The sequence below is a fragment of the Lissotriton helveticus genome, chromosome 5_1 (assembly GCF_964261635.1).
Source record: "Lissotriton helveticus chromosome 5_1, aLisHel1.1, whole genome shotgun sequence".
NCBI lineage: Eukaryota > Metazoa > Chordata > Amphibia > Caudata > Salamandridae > Lissotriton > Lissotriton helveticus.
The window spans coordinates 1,995,624,888-1,995,636,959 of record NC_136065.1 but is presented as its reverse complement, the minus strand read 5'-3'; positions in this window follow the sequence as shown (position 1 = coordinate 1,995,636,959).

The following is a 12,072-nucleotide window of genomic DNA, read 5'->3' as shown; positions in this document are numbered from 1 at the left end:
GATCAGCGGGGACTCCGGGGTGGATGCCCCAGGATTCAGAGAAGGACTGCGGGCGGTGGCTGGTTGGATGACGTCCAACTGTCTCCAACTAAATGCCAAAAAAACGGAGGTGATGGTCTTTGGTAAGCGGACGGAACTATGGGGAGACACTTGGTGGCCTCCTGAGCTGGGTCCCACCCCCATTCCGGCTGTGGAGATCAAGAATTTGGGGGTGTGGCTGGATCCCTCCCTCAATTTTGTTGGCCACACCAAAAGGACGGCGGCGTGCTGCTTCGGCATCCTGCGCAATTTGAGACCTGCTCTTAAGTACTTCGATGCCGCAACCCGTCAACTTGGGGTACAAGCAACGGTTCTGGCTCGGCTGGACTATGCCAGCTCCCTTTTTATAGGGTTAAACCAGGCCGAGCTGACCCGTCTTCAAAGAGTGCAGAACGCAGCGGCCAGAGCAATCGTAGGTCTTCCTAGGTTTTGCTCGGCCACTCCAACTCTGCGAGCCTTGCACTGGTTACCCGTTAGGCAGCGGATCCACTTTAAAGTGCTGTGCATGTCTTTTAAGATTCTGAAGGGTTTGTCACCCCCCTTATTGCGTCAATTCTTGTGCCCATACATCCCGGGCCGTACTCTGCGTTCTCTGGACCAAGAATTAGTAGTAGCCCCTCGTTTCAAACTCAGTCGGGCCGGGGGTCGCTCCTTCAGGGTGCGGGCAGCCGCACTTTGGAACGCTCTCCCTTTGAAAATTCGGACTCTTGGCGACCTGCTCTCCTTCCGCAAGGCCGTTAAAACTTTTCTGTTTTCCCAGCTATGTTAATTTTTAGATTCCTTTTAAAATTCTCTGTTCCTGTTGTGTTGTGTTCGCTACCTTGTCGGTGCGCCGGGACGCTCCTTCGCTGGAGCAGCTGCGCGCAATACAAATTGCACTAACATAACATAACATAACATAACAGAAGATATAGGTTTAAAAGTACTGTGTATACCCTGCAATGTAATATGCACAAGGAATCAATATGGTGAAACTCTACTAGCTACTTCTCAAGTAGGGAGGGTCATACAATCTTATGTTACCTGTGTGGGGTGTAGTACTAACTTATAAACGATCGTGGATATGCAGAAAATGCTGAATCCGAATTCATGAATATGGAGCAATTCACTCTTGCTCATAAGCGCTACTGAATATAATAAATAATAAGCCAAACAACTATTCCAAAACAAGAGTCTGACAAGAGACAAAACGAACTCAAGAAACACTGCTACCGTCTCAGTACTAGCTAAATGAAACACCGGATTTGAGACACGAATACCTGCAGTGTAAGTACCCACACAAAGTTTCTAGGAGAACTGGAAGCACCGATCACAGGACCCGACGAGACCCGTAAACGCCACCACCGTGACCCGGAAGAGACTCTGGACTTCAGACCCGGAAGGAACGCGAAGCGTTCTGTGAAAGGTGAGGAAGGACTTTATGGGAATGGCACGCATGCGCTAACGTCCGCGCATACGTGATGGGCCTCTCTGTTGTTTTGCCAACCATTCGTTGCGGGAGAAGCGCCAACCCCGTATCTGCCGTTCGTGCAGGCACGACACTCAATTCAAATTACTCACTAGACAAGAGCAATATGCTGCCTAAAAAAGTGACAACATTCTGGAAAAAGCAAACACTCATAAGAAATGTAAGATTAATTGAAGCATGTGAAATGTAAGCAGGAACAACATGGTTACCTTAATGCTTTTGCACTTATTATTCAGAAATCAATGAGTGCTGTTGCATGAAAAGTTAAGGCCATGACTACAGAGCTGGAACGGATCTGCTTCAATGCCCATTGCTTATATCCTTACAAAACGAAAGCAATATGGTTTAAAAAGACCACATTCGTGAATACAGAGGAACGGTATGCATTTTTATCTGGGGTAAACAATGCTGTTCCGAGAAAGACAAGAAAACAAATGTAGCGCTTCACTGGCAAACTCTGTGGAGTAGCACTAATGTGTTTTGGGTGTGAATAAAATCAATCTGGCCCCTTATCGACCCACTCTGTCTTGCTTTAGTTATTTTTTTACATTTTGAACCTTTTATTTCTCTCCATCCCAAGGCTGCACGTTGGAAGTGAAAAATGTCACAAACAAGATGACCTTTCCAGCAAAAAAGTTTTTCTTTTATGGATTCATTTCACAGGGGAACAAATAAGGAAAAGAAAGAGGGAATAATGGCAACAAGGCCCAGGGAAGGGGCCCCCATACCCTGACCTTGCAGCTTGCTCTAGTGCTTTGAGGCCCAGGGAAAGGGGGCCCCCTCCCCTGGGCCTTCGAAGCTGTAACAAGGCATTTCTTAAAACACTTCCCTAGCACCAGTTGATCTGGCTGCTCCCTCCTCCCCTCACCCTCATCTCCTTACCTGTGTCTGGCTGGTCCTGTAAACAAAGGGGCCTTCTGTCATATAGCAACAAAATGCGGGAATGGCCGGTACTTAACAGAGGTGCTGCCCGCCCCTGACACTGTGAGCCATAATTGCTGGCCTGGCTGCTGTGCCTTCCCCACTGTTTGTCCCCCCCCCCCCACCCCTGCGACCCCAGGAATGCCACCACGGTGTGGACTCCAGACATCTCGCATGTGTATTGTAATTGTGTGGGGCGGGGGGGGGCCTGTTGGAGCAGGTGGGCAATCTGTGAAAGTGTTTCATTTCACAGTGAAGCAGGAGTGCCCCCTGCCTTTCACCTGAGCGCGAGGCCCTGGGCAGCTGCCCATGCTGCCCATGCCTAGTGCCGATCCTGCCTCGAGGCAGTGCAGCGGCAGCAGGTGCCGGAGGTCCGGGTACCAGCTGCACCTCTGAGCGGGCGATTGTCCCAACCTCTCTTCTGTGGTCACCACACCAGGACATTTGGATCCTTGAACTGCCTTATGCCTCCGTTGCCATCACAGACCTGCGAGAAAGGAGGTAGTGTTGCAGGGAAGAATTCAGGATAAGAATCTGGAGGCCCCAGATCACGAGCGCTACTGCGGTGAGTGCTGGTACAGGAGTGTGGGGGTCTGAGAGTGCAGACACTAGTGTCAGAGTGTTGCTAGTCCCGAGGGTTGCTAGTGCCGTCAGTACTTCGTGACTGATGTTCTGTGAGGGCTGATAATGGTTTTGGTAGTGTGCCACTCACACCCTGCAAGAGGTGTGAAGGTGCTCTTGGTTTTCAGGTTAGTTTGCTTTTCTACCAACATGTTTCCTCTTATGTTATGTTATGTTAACAAGGTTTTATATAGCGCTCGTACACCCAGAGGTTTCATGGCGCTGACTGACAGATGCTCTAGAAATAGGGGAACATTTAAGCATGGGCCTGGACGAACAGCCAGGTTTTAAGTTGTTTCCTATATATCAGGAGGTTGGAACAGAGACGGATTTCTGAGGGAAGGGAGTTCCATAATTTGGAAGCAAGGGTTGCAAACCTGCAGCCTCCCCGGCGTTGGAGTCTGTAAGGGGGAATTGTCAGGAGGTTTTGGTTATCGGACTGGAGGCTGCGGGAAGGAGTGTATCTGGGTAAAAGGTTGTGGATAAATTGGGGGCTGCGGGCGTAGAGGTATTTGAAAGTGATGCACGCCGTTTTAAATGTGACTTGTTGAGAGATAGGGAGCCAATGAAGTTGTTTTAGTAAGGGCCTTACTGATTGCCAACGTGGCAGTCAATGAATCACTCTTGTTTATGTTGTGGCCCTGGATGGAAACGATCAATATTTATTTGATGATCAACTAGTTTTATCCTTCAAGCAGCACTGCAGCAACTGTGTATAAGGAGGCTCCTCGCCCTCTGTTGGTGAACTTTGGTGGTCGGTTTACCTCAATGAAGCTGCCAAAAGATTGAGAGGTGGGGGTGATTTATGACCCAGGCTATGTATTTATATTAATTTTGAGAACTTTTGCCTATTGATCATGTCCCCACTCGCCAACCATTCCCCCTGCCTCATATTTCCGACTCCAACCAACATCATGTGCGTAAACAGTCACCAAGGGTCAACAGTCAAGACCTGTCAACAGGCTCTTAGCCTCCCAATACACGACAGTTTAGTGTCGCAGACACTCACCCTGTGCTCTGGGGTTTGGCCTCCGACCTCACATAAACAGCTCCACAGCAGGTGCTCTCCCTGGCGGATGCCTCTCCTAGTACTTCAACCCGGAAGTCAGTCCAGCTCTCCCGTGTGCATGAAGTAACTCAGTGTGGATGTGCTTCTAAGTGTCATTTATGTGCAATACACTGATGTCGACAGGAGAAGCTGGTTCGCCACCAGGTAGGATCATTATATTGTGCGTGTGCTAAAGGGAACACACGCATGGATTCACCGAAAAACACTCTACTCGCGCACTAGATGGGTCAGAAAAGCTTGGAATAGCCCCACCCACTCCTGTCATCATCCAGACAGCAGAGGACCAAACACTACACAGGGGGTCAGTTGTTTGTTTACTGTAATACGCACACACACCAGTCTACGACACTGGCTCTTAACCTGTGGTCCGGGGACCCCTTGGGGTCTGAGACACCTACTCGGAGCCCTTAACGGCCCAGAAAATTATGTAAGTATTAACAGATTAATAAGGTGTATATAAAGAAGCGAAATGTTAAACTGAACATTTTAAAACATTGGATAAATATTGTTTTGCAGTTCCAATCATCAAAATTGCTTATTTTGGGGTCCCCCAATTCCAATAATGGTTCTGTGGGGGCCCCTGGAGTCCACGAAGTCAAAAGGTTAAGAAACACTGGTCTACTCCTTATGCTGTTTGTAAGAAACTGGTTATTGGTTTAGAGGAGTGGACACCCCAATTGAGTAACTCGCACAATCCTTGTCCATGTGACCCACAAGAAGTCACAAAATCTACCGGTGCTTAACCCTGGGGTAGCGTGGCACACACAAAGCAGTTAGATTAAACTTAGAGGCAATGAGTAAAGTATGTCCCCAGCACACAAACGGTAATAATGTGAAAACACAAGAAAAATCCACATCTAGTTAAAAAAAATAGAGTACATTTTGATGAATAAAATGAACAAAATCAGTTGAACCAGAGATGTTGATTTTTAAAGTTTTAGGTAAAAATACCGCTCAGAAGCACAAAGTGGCACTCTCGCTTATCTGTTCGCACTGGACCAAGGGAAAGTCACAAGTTTAGGCCAACCACAATGGAGCGTGGGCCGGGTACAAGGACCATGTTAGTCCCACTGAAAAGTTACATTATCAAGTACGGCGTAAAGGGTTCCATTTGTGTTGGGGGCAGTGGTGAGGTTGAGGAGGAGGCTCTCAATGCAAATAGCTGGTCATCACCAGAGCTTCGCATTGGTAAATCATCATGGGCAGTCGCTGTGAAGTGCAGGTCTCGCGTTTCTTGTCGGCTTTGACATTTGCAGTGGCAGGTAGACCAGGTCCTGCTAAAACTTTGCGTTGTCGTTTGTCATGGGCGGCAGCATTTTAGTGCGAACAGAGATGTCCATGTCGGAAACTGGCAGCGGCAGCAGCATGTTGATGCAAATGGGGACGTTCCCGGTTGCGAGGAGTCTAAACTTCTGGATTTTCACCTTCTTCTTCAGGAGGAGGTCTCACAGCATTCAGACAAGGGTCCAGGACCTGGGGGCACTTCTTGGATAACAGAAGGGCTCATGTTGCTCCAGTTGGTGCTGGTCAGTTGCAGGGATGCCTCTGAAAACGTGTGTTCCTCTAGCTCACACAGGAGGTAGGTCAATGGACCCTTTGAGTCACTCTCAGTTGTTTGGTTTCAAGGCAAGCAGGTCCAGCCTTCCTTCTTCAGACAGCAAGGCAGTCCTTCCAGCAGCAGGGCAGTTCTTCTTCTGAATCTTCCACAGGTCCAGGAGTTTTCTGATAATAGGTTCTGAAAGCCCCACTTTTATAGCTGGTGCCAGACTTTGTGTGAGGAAATCCCCCCTCACCCATAAAGAAACCTGGTTCTGGTCAGTTCTTCCATTTACCCTGGTCCTGGCTCCAAACTTTCTGGCATGACAAAAGGCAGGGCAGGCCTGGTGTCAGGTTTCTTTGTGCGTGATGCAGGCAGAGTTCTTTGCGTAATCAAGGCAGGGCATCCCCTATCCAGCTATCCTGTCGGGAAGACCCTATCTCTTCACACCTAGACTTTCTTTGTCTCACTGTCTGGAAGAAATACACAACCCACAACAGCAGAGAAATTCACAGGCATGTGACCACAGGGCACTGGCAGAATGGCGCAGTTGGATTGGGGCAGGAAAATGTAAACTTTCTAAAAGTACCATTTTTAAAATTATAACTTTAAATCCGACTACACATTTAAAAAGGATTTTAAATTACAATTCATTTGAGTACAGACATCATATTTCAATCTGTTCCCAATCTGAAGATAATAGTTAAGGCAATAAGGTAAGAAAGCCTTAGTCAATGGGAGACGTAGGCCTTTGAAATTAGGCGATTTTCACTGCCAGGACATGTAAAACTTAAACCCACGTCATACTTTTTAAATACCATTCACCCTACCATATGAGCCTTTAGAGCCTACCTTAGGTGTGACTTATAAATATTAATAAGGAAGGTTTAGAACTAGCAAAAGGTTATTTTGCCTTTAGAAATGGCAGTTTAAAACCACCCACACAGGCTGCAGTATCAGGCCTGAGACATGTTTACAGTGCTACTTTAGTGGGTGGCACATTGAGTGCTGCTGCCAACTAGTAGCATTTTACATTTATAGGCCCTATGTATAGGTAGTACCATATACTTGAGACTTATAAGTAAATTAAATGTGGCAACTAGAATTTCACCATGTTTTAAGGGGAAGGCACTGTCACTTTAGCACGGATTAGCAGTGGGAAAGTGTACTGAGTCCTTATGCTAACAAACACGGCTTTAACAAAGTAAGGAAGCGAAGGTTTTGAGATTATCAAACCTTGGATGTCAAGTCTAACACTGCCACATCATTAAGGTTTGATATGGAGGCCTTTTTAGGAGTACCACAGCATAACTTTCTGCTTTAGAAAGGGCCTGTTGCTAGCATATAAAACACTGTTGATGTTTTTCAGTAGTGACTAGCATTCCACCTATTAGAACTTGTGGTGCCACACTAGAGGATACTGGGGTAGGCATACATTAGACGGGAAGCTTTCCTTTGAGACCCAAGTAAATAACTGCAACTTCATTGTAGTTCATGTGAGAATTGATTTGAGGACATTATAGGGAAAACAGGGGGTTACTCCACTCTATTTGTAAAAAAATGGCATATTTAAACCTGGTGTCCTTACCATGAATGACAGGGGAGTGATGGGTCAACAGTTCACTAGACTCTAAGATGGCTTACCTTAATAGCGGGCTGATCTATTCTGTTTTGAGAGTGTCCAAGACGATGGATTGTGTGAGGAAGACCTTGAATCTTTTGAGACATGGTGTGAGTGCTTCTCCTAAGAGATATTTGAAAGAGGATCTGATCTTTACAGGGTGTCCACTTAAGAGGATGTCTTAGAGGTCTGTAACTAGGAGCATTTTAAGGACGTTCACATGGGTATGTTTCCTCTTCTGATGGAAAGTGTGGTAGGTTGCTTCCAGGTTTTGATAATACTCTGTGAAGTTTCATTATTTGGAATTTTTCAAATAATTGGACTGCCGGATCATTACATCCTCAAGAGTGATCTTGTGAATTATACTTGTTTAGCATGACCTTTTCTGAGCAGGAATTACAGTAAAAATATAGTTAGCTCAACAGTGTTCCTTAACACTAACATTCCTAGTCCTAGGTATGAACCGCACACTGGCCTTGCCAAAGGAAAGCAAAATTAAACAATTACATTAAAAACATTTCATTTTTCCTAACACTATAAACAAACCAACAGCCTTTGTTAAATATGTATTTATATTACTTGCACCTAATATAATTCCCACCAGCGCACATACCATTAAGGGAAATCTATTATTTTTCTAAGCATTAACAGTTAACTTTCATTTATTTGAATATGTTGCAAATTGTGAATGCCCACCTCTCCTCGTTGAATGGATTCTTACAGAGCAATGTAATACCCAATGTATTTCAAAGGAAACTCTGGAAACCATATTGACCGTCATGAAACAGAATGATTTTAGAGGGACATGACAATGGAAGAAAGGTGACCTTTGTCCCTGCCTGCAGGGTCGGTCGCTCCACACACCGCGCGGCTCCCCCCCGTGAGTTCCAGGACCCCTCTGCTGCTGTCCCGCTACAGCCGTGTGCCTGGAGCACTGCTGCCAGTTCTTCAGCCTGCGTCTTAGCCTGTGCCCCTGTATTTAGTTTCGCTTATTGTAACCTGTGCCCCTGTATTTAGTTTTACTTAATTGTATCCTGTGCCCCTGTATTTAGGTTTGTTTAGTTTTGTTCTATTATAGTGCCAGTCTGCTGGTATTGTTGCACTTTTGCTGTCCCCGTGTCCTTTCCCGCCGCTTCTCCCCCTCCCCGCTCCCCGCCGCTGCTCCTCTGCGGCCCCGCCCACTTTTCTTTTTGTATCCCGCCCATTGGACACCCCGCTCCCGCCTCCTAGCTGCTCCTCCCTCCCAATTCGCCATTTATGGAGGTCGCCGCGCGGGAGCACAGCGGGTGCGCCGATTGTGCGCCGAAGGCGCGCCAAAGGCAAGCCCTTCTATGCCCGTCCACGCCTGGACCGCGCCCAGCGCCAGGACCCCTGGTCCTCGACGATGCCAGCGCACCCGACGGACCTACAACGCCGCCACCCTCCACGCACTCAACGCCGGGCGTAACCCCGCATGCTGCCGAGCCACCCCGAAACGCACCCACGGACCCTTCACCTGCCAAGCCTGCCAATTCACCTGCCTCCGAATCTGCACCGCACCCGCCAAACCGAGCACCAGCAACAACCACCTCAAGTGCATCCTGCTCAACACCCGCTCCGTCCACAGGCATGCCGTCGAACTCTGGAACCTCCTCGACACAACCTCACCAGACGTCGCCTTCCTCATGGAAACCTGGATGAACACCTCCTCAGCCCCCGACATCGCCATAGCCATACCGGATGGCTACAAGATCACCCGGAGGGACCGCGTCAACCAAACAGGAGGAGGCATCGCCATCGTCCACAGAAACACCATCCGCGTCACGAGCAACTCCGACGACACCCTCACCACCGCCGAACACCTTCACTTCCAGATCCACACAGACCCCAAGACCACCCTCAGAGGCACCCTCATCTAAAGACCCCCGGGACCACGCACACAATTCAGCGAAGCCATCTCAGACTTCGTCAGTCCACACGCCCTCACCTCCACAGACTACATCCTCCTGGGGGACCTCAACTTCCACCTGGAGAACAACAAGGACTGCAACACCACCGCACTGCTGGACAACCTCGCCAACCTCGGACTCAAGCAACTGGTGAACACCCCCACCCACTACGCCGGACACACGCTTGACCCCATCTTCTCCTCCAGCAAGCACATCTCCTTCAGCCACTCCACCGGACTACACTGGACAGATCACAGCTGCGTCCACTTCAACTTCAGGAGAACCACGACCCACCACCACCCGCAACAGGTTCCCCGCAGAAGATGGAGCAAGATCACCGCCGACCAGCTCACCACCTCCCTCAGCCAGAACCTGCCCACCAACACGACGGACCCCGACGAAGCAGCCAACCTCACACAGTGGCTCACCAACTGCGCTGACGAACTCGCACCACTGAAGCATCCTCCCAGCAGACCCGGCAGCAGGAAAGCCTCGTGGTTTACCAACGACCTCAAAAATTCCAAGAAAACCTGCCGCACCCTCGAGAAAGCCTGGCGCCACAACCAGACAGCAGAGAACAGTACAGCCCCAAGAACGCCACCCACAAACACCACCAGCTGATCCGCACCACCAAGAAGACAACATTCAGAGAACGACTGGACAACAACACCCACAACAGCAAGGAACTCTTCAGCATCGTCAAAGAGCTCTCCAACCCCAGCGCCTGCAACAACGACATCACACCCTCACAAGACCTCTGCGACTCACTCGCCTCGTTCTTTCACAGCAAGATCGCCGACATACACAACAGCTTCAGCACACTGACCACGCACCCAACCACCGAACCAGCGCCCCCCACCACCACCCTCTGCACCTGGACCTTTGTCAGCACCGAAGACACCACCCGCATGATGAACACCATCCACTCCGGCTCCCCAACCGACCCCTGCCCACACCACATCTTCAACAAAGCCGACTCCATCATCGCACCCCAGCTCGGAACATCATCAACAGCTCCTTCGCATCCGCCACCTTCCCGGAGAGCTGGAAACATGCCGAGCTGAGCGCCCTCCTCAAGAAACCCACCGGGGACCCCACGGACCTGTAGAACTTCCGCCCCATCTTGCTCCTCCCCTTTCCAGCCAAAGTCATCGAGAAGACCGTCAACAGACAACTCTCCGCCTTCCTCGAGACCAACGGATCCCTCGACCCCTCACAGTCCGGTTTCCGAGCAAACCACAGCACCGAGACCGCCCTCATCGCAGCCACCGACGACATCAGGTCCCTGCTCGACAATGGGGAAACGGCTGCCCTCATCCTCCTTGACCTGGCAGCAGACTTCGACACCGTATGCCACCGCACCCTGATACAACGCCTCAGCAACACCGGAATCCAAGGAGCGGCACTGGAGTGGATCATCTTGTTCCTCGCCGGTAGAACCCAGAGAGTCCGCCTCCCTCCATTCCGATCCGCGGCCACTGAAGTAATCTGCGGCGTCCCGCATGGATCCTCACTCAGCCCCACCCTCTTCAACATCTACATGAGCCCCCTCGCAGCCATCGCCCGCCAACACAACCTCAACATCATCTCCTACGCCGACGACACCCAACTGATCCTCTCCCTCACCAACGACCCCGCCACCGCCAGAGCCAATCTCCAGGAAGGAATAAGAGACGTCGCAGAATGGATGAAGATCAGCCGTCTGAAACTGAACTCAGACAAGACGGAAGTCCTCATCCTCGGACCATCTCCCTCCGCCTGGGACGACACCTGGTGGCCCCCTGCCCTGGGCAGTGCACCCAAGCCTACGGACCACGCACGCAACCTGGGCTTCATCCTGGACTCCTCCCTCACGATGACCAAGCAAGTCAACGCCGTCTCATCATCCTGTTTCAACACCCTGCGCATGCTCCGAAAGATTTTCCGATGGATCCCCACCGAAACCAGGGAGACGGTCACCCAGGCCCTCGTCACAAGTCGCCTGGACTACGGGAACACCCTCTATGCGGGAACAACAGCCAAACTCCAGAAAAAACTCCAGCGCATCCAGAACGCCTCAGCACGACTCATCCTGGACATCCCTCGCCGCAGCCACATCACTGCCCACCTGATAGACCTTCACTGGCTCCCCGTCAACAAGAGGATCAGGTTCAGACTCCTCACCCAAGTTCAAGTTCAAGTTCAAAAGACCTTTATTCGAATTCCATAAAATTCATAAAAGTACCACATAAAAAACAACAATTCATTTGCAAAACACATTATTACAAGATTATCAAGTTTAAAATATATATAATACAGTACGGTACAGTTCTAGTGAGGCAAATTTCAAGGATTTTCTATCATTTTGCGCACTCGCGTTAACAGACTCAGTAAAGTGCTAGTGCGAAAAATTAGTTCATCTGAGTCCAAGGAAACCAACATCAAATAAGACTTTTCCAGCGAGAGGGGGCGATGTTTCCTAAAATATGGAGTTAAAAACCAATTAATATATCTTAAATAAAATTTACAGAAGAATAGGAAGTGCTAATCATTCTGTGTGCTGACACCATCACACGGGCATGGGTTGAAGTCAGTGCTATGTCGATAGCACAGAGGGAAGGAAAACAAAAATTTCACTGAACCCGCTCTTAAACGAAACAAAAGTGATCTCTCCCAGTTAGTCATGGGTAGAGTGAGGTAGGGCGGGAGTGGGTATCTGCACAATTCGTTTCCCATATATTTTGCAACAGTTGATTTTATTGATTCTCTTCCCATCCTTTCAGATTCAAAAAGTGCATACAGTGCATGTATAACCTCTGTTTCATCCTTGAGCTCAATCTCGGAGAAAAGATCACCTTTGCCCACGGCACTTAGTGTTTTAAAAACTCC